Source organism: Budorcas taxicolor, chromosome 6 (assembly GCF_023091745.1).
Source record: "Budorcas taxicolor isolate Tak-1 chromosome 6, Takin1.1, whole genome shotgun sequence".
NCBI classification, from domain to species: Eukaryota; Metazoa; Chordata; class Mammalia; order Artiodactyla; family Bovidae; genus Budorcas; species Budorcas taxicolor.
Window position 1 is genome coordinate 84,593,834 of NC_068915.1, and position 13,900 is coordinate 84,607,733.

The 13,900-nt window shown below is 40.4% G+C and overlaps 1 pseudogene; it reads right to left on the bottom strand.

Moving 5' to 3' along the window:
• Positions 1-402: 402 nt before the first annotated feature.
• LOC128049532 (UDP-glucuronosyltransferase 2B31-like) lies at positions 403-11,406 on the bottom strand (annotated as a pseudogene).
• Between the last annotated feature and the right edge of the window lie 2,494 nt (positions 11,407-13,900).

Consider the following 13,900-nt stretch of genomic DNA (forward strand, 5'->3'; position numbering starts at 1 on the left):
GTCACAACAATTGTGTCCCTCACAGAAACAGCAAAAACAATAAATGACCAACTGCAAACCAATGTAAATTATTTGGGGAAAGTTCTGGACTAAAATGAAAAAGCAGCAGAAATCCTGCAGTTTGCAAAGACTGAAGATGTGTCTTCTGATTTTTTTGGTGTAATGTATTAATTCTAAAGATATCAATTAAGCTTGACTGGTCAATTGTATAATTTATGATCACTATTGCCATATTGATTATTTTGTCTGAACGATCTGCCTACTGATGACAGCGGGCAGTTAAAACAGAAGGAGACGACAGAAGATGAGATGGTTAGATAGCATCACTGACTCAATGGACATGAGTGTGAGCAAACTCTGGGAGATGGTAAAGGACAGGGAAGCCTGGTATGCTGTGGGCCATCAGGTGATGTTATCAGGTTGATCGGTAAACATAGGAAAGCCCACCATAGGGATCTCACGGCAGATGGCCTTGTAAGTGCCGTTGATTCCACCATGAGTTATAAAGCCTTTGGTTTTTGGATGATCTAGCACTGAGTGACTTTCAGTAAAATTATTAATAACAATTCAGAATAAAGCAAGAAATGGGCCTTATAAGGCACTGTAAAAAGCAATGTTTTTAAGATAACAGATGGTTACACACAGGAAACTGCATTTAAATTGCTTTCAGAACTCACAGCCAGAAACTCCTGTCTGCTCGAGAGATAAGTGAAGGCTTTATGAAAGAAGTGCTTTGTCACTTGGATTTCACAAGTGAATTCAAGATTGGCAGAAGAACAACTTAAAGAACACTCTGGGTAAAAGAAACCACATATGCATAAAAAGGGGGCATTCAGAAATATATTCTCTAAAAGATTAAGGAAGTCATTTAATCTGATAAGAATGGTGTCAAAATCACAGAAAGGGTAATGGTAGTAACTGTGGAACCAAAGAAAAGAGAATCTTCATTTTATTAAGAAATATGCTACCTCTTCATGGAAATGATTGTGGATTTTATTTCTGTAGAAAATGGAGAGTCACTGGTAATAAATAAGGAGCTATTATTTATCAGTAGTATTTAAAATACTCCTACACAGGAGAACCAATAGGTGTAAGGAAAGCATTCAGACGTAGAACAATAACCCATTAAGCTACTCACTGTTAGAAGCAATTACAGGCAAAACGAAGATATTTTAATTTTGGGCATAAGGGATATGACCAACGTATAATACAGTGCCAACTATGATATATTTTCCTTCTCCCCTCTAGTGTTGGGAGTGAAAACACAGAAGTAAATTTTCTTTCTGAATGTCTTAATAATAAACACTTGATAAGTTTATTTCCTATTGAAGTACTATCACTCTGCTCAGCTGTTAATCATGTTTTTAGGATTTGTTCTGCCAATATTTACGAAGAAGGTCATTCTGGGGGAATTCAGTTATACAGACAAATATTGGGTCCTAAGGTGTCTGGCTTTTTGCCATCATATCTCCATAGAACCTGTTAGGGCAACAAAAATACCTTATTCAATTAGTTTAAAGTTATAGCATTAGAATTCAAGAGATTAAAAGATAACATTAAATGTCTTCCATATGGCATGTAAGGAAGAAAGGATGCGTGATCATAAGCAACGATAACTATTAATGCACTGACAGCAGTAGGAATAGTTACATTTTATATACTTATTACTATATTCAGTCAGCTATGGAATATAATCATGACCATTCACACATGATGGCCTAGACAAATGATGTTTACATTTATAAATGAAGCCTTTTTTTGTAATTTATAAGTATCAATAAACTGTTGAAAAAGTTCCAACTTTGTGATAATAAAATTTATTCAGCTGACCATGAACACTTTAACAATGAACCACAAAGGAGTGACAGTGTCAATCTGTAGTTTCTATGCCCAGTACAAAAGTAAGGTACGGATTTTGGAATTCCCAATCAATTCTCATACACTGGATTATAATTTATAGTGTTTAACCTCTATTTGCTCTGGAAATGGAAAGTAACTCTATCAGCAAAGAAACAGCATAGGTCATCAGGAGAAGATCACAATATCAGATAGCAAATTATAAAAGTAGTTCAAAATATCCAAAGACCTCAGGGGAATTTTATGTATTAGCAAATAAGGTACCACTCTATTTTATGGAGAAAGAAGTTGCTGAATCTTTTCCATGCCACTTTCCTTATGCTTGATTCCTTCCTACAGTCCCTCTCCCTCCTCAATCAGAAGGAGCAATGTGACAGGTCAGAAGCAGAGTCCATTAAGGGCCAGACCTTACCACGCACAGAGCTTACTTAAGGGCAGGACCCTGTCTTCTCTTTGATCTTCCTGATTCAGACTTTGTCAGGACCAAGTCACCAGGGTGGCTGATGTTTCTCTTTCTCTAAGTCACTGTGTCTGGATGGGATCTGGAGGTCTCCTAGGCAGCCCTGACCATCCTTTCTCTGAATAGCACCCTGCAAAGCACACTGATCGGGCTACTTTAAAATTTAGGGGAAATGAAAGGGGTCAGGATTATCTGGCAAGTACAGTCTGCACGATGCATTCCAGGTTTTATCACTATTGCATAATGTCGTTGTGCTACTGCACTTACTGTTAAAATTTAACTCGAGGATATTTGTATGTTTACTGTGTCCTCAAGAGTCCTTCAGTGAAAAGGAACAAATGACAAAGCAGAATTTGATGGTTTATTTCCCTGCCCACAACCCCATTATAATATCAAAATTCATATTGGATCTCTTAGATATTTTTCATTTTGATAATGTTAATCCAAAGTATTGTTAATAAAAGATACTCTAAACTGCCGTCAGTCAGTCAGTTCAGTCGCTAAGTCGTGTCCGACTCTTCACAACCCCATGAATCGCAGCACGCCAGGCCTCCCTGCCCTTCACCAACACCTGGAGTTTACTCAAACTCATGTCCATGGAGTCGGTGATGCCATCCAGCCGTCTCATCCTCTGTCATCCCCTTCTCCTTCTGCCCCCAATCCTTCCCAGCATCAGGGTCTTATCCAATGAGTCAACTCTTCGCATGAGGTGACCAAAGTATTGGAATTTCAGCTTCAGCAGCAGTCCTTCCAGTGAACACCTAGGACTGGTCTCCTTTAGGATGTACTGGTTGGATCTGCTTACAGTCCCAGGGACTCTCAAGAATTTTCTTCAACACCCCAGTTCAAAAGCATCAATTCTTCAGCACTCAGTTTTCTTCACAGTTCAACTCTCACATCCATATATGACCACAGGAAAAACCACAGCCTTGACTAGATGGACCTTTGTTGGCAAAGTTATGTCTCTGCTTTTGAATATGCTATCTAGGTTGGTCATAACTTTCCTAACAAGGAGTAAGCGTCTCTTAATTTCATGGCTGCAATCACCATCTGCAGTGATTTTGGAGCCCCCCCAAAATAAAGTCTGACACTCTTTCCACTGTTTCCCCATCTATTTCCCATGCAGTGATGGGACCAGATGTCATGATCTTTGTTTTCTGAATGTTGAGCTTTAAGCCAACTTTTTCACTCTCCTCTTTCACTTTCATCAAGAGGCTTTTTAGTTCCTCTTCACTTTCTGCCATAAGGGTGATGTCATCTGCATATCTGAGGTTATTGGTATTTCTCCCGGCAATCTTGCTTGGTACCAACTTGTGCTTCTTCCAGCCCAGAGCTTCTCATGATGTACTCTGTATGTAAGTTAAATAAGCAGGGTGACAATATACAGCCTTGATGTACTCCTTTTCCTATTTGGAACCAGTCTGTTGTTCCATGTCCAGTTCTAACTGTTGCTTCCTGACCTGCATACAGGTTTCTCAAGAGGCAGGTCAGGTGGTCTGGTATTCCCATCTTTTTCAGAATTTTCCACAGTTTACTGTGATCCACAGAGTCAAAGGCTTTCGCATAGTCAATAAAGGAGATATAGATGTTTTTCTAGACCTCTCTTGCTTTTCCCATGATCCATTGCTGCTAAGTCGCTTCCGTTGTGTCCGACTCTGTGACCTTATAGACCCCATAGACCAGCCCACAAGGCTCCCGCATCCCTGGGATTCTCCAGGCAAGAATACTGGAGTGGGTTGCCATTTCCTTCTCCAATGCATGAAAGTGAAAAGTGAAAGTGAAGTCGCTCAGTTGTGTCCAACTCTTAGCGACCCCATGGACTCTGGCTCACCAGGCTCCTGTGTCCATGGGATTTTCCAGGCAAGAGTGCTGGAGTGGGGGTGCCATTGCCTTCTCCACAGATGTTGGCAATTTGATCTCTGTTCCTCTGCCTTTCCTAAATCCAGCTTGAACTTCTGGAAGTTCACAGTTCATGTTTTGCTGAAGCCTGGCTTGGAGAATTTGGGGCATTACTTTACTAGCGTGTGAGATGAGTGCAATTGTGCGGTAGTTTAAGCATTTTTTGGCATTGCCTTTCTTTTGGATTGGAATGCAAACTAACCTTTTCCAGTCCTGTGGCCACTGATGAGTTTTCCAAATTTGCTGGCATGTTGAGAGCAGCACTTTCACAGCATCATCTCAGGATTTGAAATAGCTCAACTGGAATTCCACTTTGTTCATAGTGATGCTTTCTAAGGCCCACTTAACTTCACATTCCAAGATGTCTGGCTCCAGGTGAGTGATCACACCACTGTAGCACGTGTCATATATATTTTGGTTTTTATAAATATTTGAGTTAAGTTGGGGTTATCATAGTAATTTACCTTTCTTGCAGAAATTGTCTGTCATCACACCTTTTATATTATTTAAGTGACTCATTAAATATTTTTCCACTCTTAAATTACTTTGCTTACCTTTTGTGGAATCTGAGCAAGAGCTGATGCAATCATATTGGCCCTTTCTTCTGTTAGTAACCATTGACTCCAAAGAAAACACCACAATGTCTTTTTCTCCAGAGCTTGGGCAAACTCTTTCACTGCCTGTGGAAAAAATATTTGCTTCATGCGGGGAAATTAACAAGATGACTCCAGTCAGGGCCTCTCGCTCCATGCTCTCATGCTGTCTCACCCATGTTCTGTAAACAATGAGTTTGCACGGTTACGTAACAGATGAGATCTGTAACAGATGTAGGACTGCATGCGCATATCACGAGGTACTTACTGGTCATGGGCTGCTTTGTGCAGTAGACCTGTAGGAGCTTCACCATGAAAGCCCTCACTGCTGCTGCACTGGGGCTACACTGGTGTGACCCATGGTTTTGTTACATGAGATTATGCTATGGCTAGGTTATGGTTTTGTTATGGCTGCTGCTACAGGTACTGCATCAGCCAGGAGAGAAGCTGCTTTATGGCTGCCGTGCCAGTCAGGAGACGGTAAACCTGTCTGCAGTTACTGTGGCTCCTTGAGTCTCCTTCCAGGCTCTTAACTGGTGCCTTGCCTACCCTGGGTTCAGCGAACAGTGTGAGATGTATGAATGGCAAGAAAACTGGCATCATAAACAACATCAGCAAGACACTTCATCACAAAGGAGCAACAGCATAGCTAACATATTGAAAAGATTGCTCCAAACATCTCAGTTCAGTTCAGTTCAGTCACTCAGTCGTGTCCGACTCTTTGAGACCCCATGGATAGCAGCACGCCAGGCCTCCCTGTCCATTACCAACGCCCGGAGTTCACTCAGACTTGTGTCCATAGAGTCAGAGATGCCATCCAGCCATCTCATCCTCTGTCGTCCCCTTCTCCTCCTGCCCCCAATCCCTCCCAGCATCAGAGTCTTTTCCAATGAGTCAACTCTTCACATGAGGTGGCCAAAGTTCCAGAGTTTCAGCTTTAGCATCATTCCTTCCAAAGAAATCTCAGGGTTGATCTCCTTCAGAATGGACTGGTTGGATCTCCTTGCAGTCCAAGGGACTCTCAAGAGTCTTCTCCAACACCACAGTTCCAAAGCATCAATTCTTCGGCACTCAGCCTTCTTCACAGTCCAACCCTCACATCCGTACATGACCACAGGGAAAACCATAGCCTTAACTAGACAGACCTTAGTTGGCAAAGTCATGTCTCTGCTTTTGAATATGCTATCTACGTTGGTCAATAACTTTTCTTCCAAGGAGTAAGTGTCTTTTAATTTCATGGCTGCAGTCACCATCTGCAGTGATTTTGGAGCCCCAAAAAATAAAGTCTGACACACTTTCCACTGTTTCCCCATCTATTTCCCGTGAAGTGATGGGACCAGATGCCATGATATTCGTTTTCTGAATGTTGAGCTTTAAGCCAACTGTTTCACTCTCCACGTTCACTTTCATCAAGAGGCTTTTGAGTTCCTCTTCACTTTCTGCCATAAGGATGGTGTCATCTGCATATCCGAGGTTATTGATATTTCTCCTGGCAATCTTGATTCCAGCCTGCGCTTCTTCCAGCCCAGCGTTTCTCATGATGTACTCTGCATATAAATTAAATAAGCACCTAAAGAGAGAAAACTGGATATATTCTAGAATTATTAGAATTGTAGCTTTTTAAAAGATATTGCCATCTAATCATTCCTAAAGGTATGGTTCAGTAGCATTAAGTATATTCATATAGCGAAACCAATCACCAGAACTTTTTGATCTGGCAAAAATTGAAACCTATGTCATTAAGAAACTACAATTTCCTCTTTCCTCAGCCTCTGGCAGTCATCACTCTGCTTTATGTGTCTACAAATTTGACTAGGCTGGATACTCTGGACTTTTCTTGTACTTGTCTTTCTGGACTAGTTTATTTCATTTAGAGTAAAATTCACCTCTGTTGTGTGGTGTGTCAGAATTTTCTTCTAAAAGCTAAGTAATAGTTTCTTACTTGTCTAATTCAATGAAACTATGAGCCATGCTGTGTAGGGCCTCCCAAGTCAGATGGATCATGGTGGAGAGTTCTGACAAAATGTGGTCCACTGGAGAATGGAGTGGCAAATCACTTCAGGATTCTTGCCTTGAGAACCCCATGAACAGTATGCAAAGGCAAAAAGATAGGACACTGATAGATGGGTCTCCAGGTCAGTAGGTGCCCAATGTGCTACTGGAGATCAGTGGAGAAATAAATCCAGAAAGGCAGAGATTTGGCAGGTTTGCAGAGAAGGCCTCCAATAAACTCAAAATTTGGTAGCACTGAGAGAGGAAATTGTAAATTCCAATAGGTGCCAAGATGAGTCATGTTTCAGCTTTCCTCATTATCTCAAATGTTGTAGTGGGTCTTCCTGAAAGAAAAAACAAAAACAAATCTTTGATGAAATGACTGTCTTGTCACATGCATATATTAGGTAATTTTTGGGAAAAGGCTTGGAATGTTTTGGCCAAATACGTCTGTGCATGTATAGTATGCAATACTCATGTATGCATGATAAATCGTTTCTGTCATGTCTGACTCTCTGTGAGCCTGTGGACCTAGTCGTTCTTTAGGCTCCTCTGTCCATTGGATTCTCTAGGCAAGAATACTGGAGTATTAGTAAGGTAGACACTGAAGTTTATTAAGGCAGATACTGAAGTTTAGTAAGGCAGATATATCATTGCTTGGAGAAGTCTTAATCCTTCAAATGGTTGTTTATGGCTTCCTGGAATGCTCTATACTAGTAATGGAACACAGGGTTCTACTTTCAGCATTCCATAAATTTTTCCATAATATTGATGAGTTTGCTGAACCCTGTCATGCCCTCCTCTAGGGGATCTTCTTGACCTAAGGATTGAATCCATGTCTCTTAAGTCTCCTTCATTAAGGTTCTTTACCACTAGTACCACCTTGGGAGCCCATAATATATAATATAGTGTAATATAATAAGAAAACTGAGCTACAAGTAGGAACAAGTAGGAACAAACAAGTGGGAACAGTTTCTAAGTGCTACCTAGATACTATTGCTACAAATATCTGTGGGACTCTTCAATATACATGTCTTCGTTAATCAAAAATTTTACGAGGTTTCTAGTGATGCTTTCTAAATTAAAAAAAGAAGTTTAGTAAAGTAGATATATAATTTTTTGGAGAAGTCTTAATCATTCAAATTGTGGTTTATGACTTCCTGGAGTGTTCTATGTCAGTAATGGAACACAGAGTTCTACTTGCATAAAAGTTTCCATAATATTTATGAGTTTGCCGAATCATTTTATATTTTCATTTCCTCATTTTACTTAGAGGAGACAAATTCCTGTGACTTTATGTGAATTCACCTTCAAACGAACTAGAAAAAATAAGATTTCATGCTACCAACTAAAAACATGACTTACCTAGTATTTCACTGTAAAGCTTACTCCATGTGTTCTCATTAAACATTTGGAACCAAAAATCAAAATAAAGTACATATGTTTTTGACCCTCTCCCTGAATGTCATATGACGACGAATTCAAACAACATAACAGGTACATAAGATGGTAAGAATGGAAGTTTTCCACTAATCTTTCCACTGAGTCACCATACAAGAAGCAGAGATCGTACAAATAAAGATACTCTAGGTATCTCAGTGAGAAGCTCACTCACCACAGGATCCAATGTTGTTGCAAGAACAACATTAAACCTGGTTCCTGTGTTTTGTCATAAGTCACTTGTTAGAAACAACATCTTTGCAGAGATCCTTAAAAACATCAAGAAATTCCCAGTATAAACTTCTTACTAATGAAAAATGTGTCCAAAAGAAATCTTTTGCCAGATATGTCCGCATGCTGACCAAATGCTTGATAAAATTCTTACAATGTGCTGTGTGCTGTGCTTAGTTACTCAGTCGTGTCTGACTCTTTGGGACTCCATGGACTGCAACCTGCCAGGCTCCTTTAGCCAGAGGAAAAGTCTCATATTTAATAGGAGATGATTCATTGGGATCAACAAGAACAGAAGGTGGAGGTGTCAGAACAGTCACCTCATGAACCCTCCTGACAAGTTCATCCAGAACTGTTTTCATATTCATTCAATGACTGTATTCCATTGGCCAAACCAGCACCTTTCCACAACTTCTAGAGCTAAAGTAGCAAGTCATCTGTTGCAGTACCAGAAATGAGAGCCACTCCATAGACTTTTTGCTCCTGCAAATATTACTGCGTTCTTTCACCAGTGCTCATGCATATATAAAAGGAGAAATCAATCAGGAAGTTAAATTATAATTCCTGATTTATAATATGGGAGATTATATATTTATAATATAATACAACTCAACTAAGTACATTATATTAATTGTCAACCGAAGTGGAAAGCAAGTGAAAGGGCAAAGAGTAAAACACTTCTAGGTTATACAGTGTGTTCAGTATTGTCAGCGCTGTCACTGATCTAAAAGTCGATGAGTTTACACATGCAAATCCACTGTTATGGAAGAGACAAGACTAGCCTGAAAACTGTAGCAAGTGAATGTCTGCAGAATCCTTCAATCAGAGTTAGAGTTAAGGTGATGGGTTATGGTCCATAGGGTTGCAAAGAGTCAAACGTGACTGAAGCAACTTAGCATGCATGCACACAGCAAGATAGACCGTTTGAAAGTTTCAACACTTGTATCTCCCACAGAGAAATAGCAAAAACTATAAATAGTGAAGTGAAGTCACTCAGTCATGTCCGATAGTGAACAATATGTTGGGAAATATGTCTGGACTATAATGAAGAAGCCACAGAAACCTGGCATGATTGAAAACTGAGGATGGTCATATAGAAAACATGGGACTGATTTTACCTGCATTACCCCATCCTCCAGTTCAGAGATTCTTGGTCTTGTGGCTAAGATCAAGTGTAGTTTTGGGACTTCCTAGATGGCTCAGTAAAGAATCCACCTGCAGTGTGAGAGACCCGGGTTCAATCTCTGAGTTGGGAAGGTCCCTGGAGAAGGGAACGGCCAGAATAAGGTATTCTAGCCTGGAGAATTTCATGGACTGTATAGTACATGGGGTCGCAAACAGCTGGACATGACTGAGCTACTTTCACTTTCAGGCGGCTCATCCCCTGCCAATGCAGGAGATGCAAGAGACACGGGTTCAATCCCTGTTTGGGAAGATCCCCTGGAGTCAAAAACGGCAAATCACTCCAATACTTTTGACTGGAAAATTCCATGAGCAGAGGAGCCTTGTGGGCTTTAGTCCATGGGGTTGCACCAAGTTGGACATGACTGAGCGACTGAGCACACAGAGTTCAGGACAGCTTGGCACCAGCAGAGATTCTGTCAGAGTAAGTTCCCTCCATGGGGAAGAGTAGTGTCAGAAAAGACCAGCAAGCCTCACTATCATAGGTGTTTGCAGCCTGTGTTACTGAGGACTTCCACAGTCTTCTGCAACTCTGAGTCCAGCCACAGAGCTGCCGTGCCTTTGCTGCTGTGTCTTTCCTGAGGCTGGAACTGTCCCTGGGGTGGGACCTGACTCCTGGGGCCCTGTCAGTCCTGTGCCTGGCTTTTTCTGATTGGGATGCCACTGCAGCCCACCCCCAGGTTCCAAGCCAGTTCTTTTCCTGGTATAACTGGGTTTGGGCTTCCCTGGCAGCTCAGCTGGTAAAAAATCCACCTGCAAAGCGGGAGACGTGGTCAATCCCTGGGTTGTGGAGATCCCCTGGAGAAGGAAATGGCAAACTTTCCACTATTCTTGCCTGGGAAATCCCATGGACAGAGGAGCCTGGCAGGCTATAGTCCATGGGGTCACAAGAGTCGGACACAACAGGCTGACTAAACCACCACTGCAAAACTGGGGACATGCTGCTACAGCTGTAGACCTTTGTTGGCAAAGTAATGTCTCTGCTTTTGAATATGCTAACTAGGTTGGTCAAAACTTTTCTTCCAAGGAGTAAGTGTCTTTTAATGTCATGGCTGCAGTCGCCATCTGCAGTGATTTTGGAGCCCCCCAAAAATGGTTTGGCTCAGAGGCCATGGTTTAATAGCCCCTGGTTTGTAATGTAAACCTATCTATCTATCATCTCTCTATGTATCTTTTAGTGTAGTTTTACAATTTTGTCTGAGTTTTAGGTGCATAGCATCATGATTCGGGATGTTTTGTAGATTATACTCATCATCATTTATTGCAAGATATTGGGTATAATTCTCTGTGCTAGTCAATAGATTCTTATTGCTTATTTTATGTTTAATAGTTTATATTTTTAACACTATACTCCTAATTTGTTCTTCCCCTTCTCCAGTTTGGTAACCATAAATTTATTGTCTATGTCTATGAAGCTGATTCTATTTTATATATAGATACATTTTGTATTACTTTTTAGATTTCACATATAAGTGATATAGTGTTTTTATGGATGACATATTTCACTATGAATGATATTTTCTAGGTTCATCCATGTTGCTACAAATGGCAAATCTTTATTCTTTCTAAGGGTAATATTCCTTTGTATATAACTCCCACATGTTAAGACAATTATCTGTTGTTGAGCACTTACTTGGCTTCCATATTTTGGCTATTGTAAATAATGCTGCTACGAATATTGTGATTCATGTAGTAGTATTTCAGTGACTTAAATCCACACTGTCTGTGTTCAGAGTGCAACCTCTTAACCATTTTGGTATGGAGACTCCCTTTTCTGGGTTATAGTTACTTTCAAAATGTAACATTAACAGTTTCCCATTATTAAGATATATCATCACTATGATATTATGATAAAAGCATGATTATTGTTTAGGTTATGTATTAGCACAAAAAACTGCCCTTAGAAGAGCCATATTTATTTTATTTTTATCTCTCATAGTTCTGAGTGTTGGTGGGGCTCATTCAGGTGATTCTTATAATCAGATTCTCAGGTGGTTCCAGTCTTATGGTGACTGGGGCTATAATCATGAGGACCTCTGGTAACTGCTTTTAAATGGCTCAAATTGCTGGAGGGCTGGAACCACTGGGGCTTCTTAGGCATGTGTATGTATCTTTCCACAAGTGGTCATTTATCATGGAAACTTTGAGTATGTTACAGACCTACATGGTGAGTAGGCAGACAGAGAGATGAAATGGAGATAGTGAGATAGATAGCTAGATAGAGACACAGACAGGCTGAACGACCAAGACAGAGAGGCAGAGACAGATTTGTGTTGTGTTCCGTAACTGAGCCTTGGAGGTTAGGCTGAAACATTTGTGAGACAGCCTCTAGAGTTACTGAAGTTCAAGAGAGAGGGAATTACTTGAGGGGAGAGCTGGCAGAGTATTTGTAGTCATGACTCAAAAACACTATAATTAAAAGTATAGATGTAATCCAGCAGAGGTCCCTTAACTATTGTAAAATGCATATAATACTGCTGTTAAAACCACAGTAAAATCAGTAGGTTATGTGAGTTAAGATTTTAAAAATTAGTGGAATTATAAATATAAGGTGTTCTAAAAAAAAAAAAGAGCGTCCTTATTTGACACATTGAATAGTATGCTAAATTTCCAGTAGCTTTTTTTTTTTTTAAATTTAAATTTCTTTATTTCAATTGGAGGCCAACCACCCCACAACACTGCATCGGTTCTGCCACACATCAACACGAATCCGCCACGGGCGCACACGTGCTCCCCACCCTGAACCCCCCTCCCACATCACCCCCCACACCACCCCTCTGGGCCATCCCAGTACACCAGCCCCAAGGATCCTGTATCTAACCAAAAAATTTTATTTTACTTTTGGCCCCAGCATGTGGGATGGGGATCTTAATTCCCAGACCAGCGATTGAACATGTGCTTCCTGCAGTGTTGGAAGCTGGAATCTTAACCATTGGACCACCAGTGTAAGTAAGTGCTCAGTCACTCAGTTGTGTCCAACAAAGCTTGTCTGTTCATGGGATTTCCCAGGCAAGAATATTGGAGTGGATAGTCATTTTTCCTCCAGAGATCTCCCCGACCAAGGAATCAAACCTAGGTCTCCTGCATCTCCTGCATTGGTAGGCAAATTCTCTACCACTGAGCCACCTGGGGAGCCCCTTAGACCAATGGGAAGTCCTCAATTCAAGGATTCTGAGAGAAACTAATACGTTGATAACATGATATGAAAATCTGATGATTTAATATCTTAAGATAATAAGAACTGAATATTTTGAATCTATATGTTTATTTCACTAATTATTTAATATCACATAATAAATAAACGAAAAGATTATTATGAAAGGTCAAAAATGAAGAAGTATATAGAATAAAAATTTAAATTGTTTTCATTGGAAATTCAGTTCAGTTCAGTTCAGTTCAGTCGCTCAGTCGTGTCTGACTATTTGTGACCCCATGAACCACAGCATGCCAGGCCTCCTTATTCATCACCAACTCCTGGAGTCTACCCAAACCCATGTCTATTGAGTCGGTGATGCCATCCAACCATCACATCCTCTGTCATTCCCTTCTTCGCCTGCCCTCAATCTTTCCCAGCATCAGTCTTTTCCAACGAGTCAGCTCTTTGCATCAGGCGGCCAAAGAACTGGAGTTTCAGCTTCAACATCAATCCTTCCAGTGAACACCCAGGACTGATGTCCTTTAGGATGGACTGGTTGGATCTCCTTGCAGTCCAAGGGACTCTCAAGAGTCTTTTCCAACACCACAGATCAAAAGCATCAATTCTTCTGCACTCAGCTTTCTTTTTTTTTTTTTAATTAATTAATTAATTAATTAATTAATTTATTTATTTTTTAATTTTAAAATCTTTAATTCTTACATGTGTTCCAGCTTTCTTTATAGTGCAGTTCTCACATCCATACATGATCACAGGAAAAACCTTTTAGCCTTGACCACATGGATGTTTGTTGACAAAGTAATGCCTCTGCTTTCGAATATGCTATCTAGGTTGGCCATAACTTTCCTTCCAAGGAGTAAGTGTCTTTTAATTTCATATCTGCTGTCATCATCTGCAGTGATTTTGGAGCCCAGAAAAATAAAATCAGCCATTGTTTCCACTGTTTCCTCATCCACTTGCCATAGAGTGATGGGACTGGATCCAGTGATCATGCAGTTTTCTGAATGTTGAACTTTAAGCCAAACTCTTCACTCTCCTCTTTCAGTTTCATCAAGAGGCTCTTTAGTTCTTCTTCACTTTCTGCCATAAGGG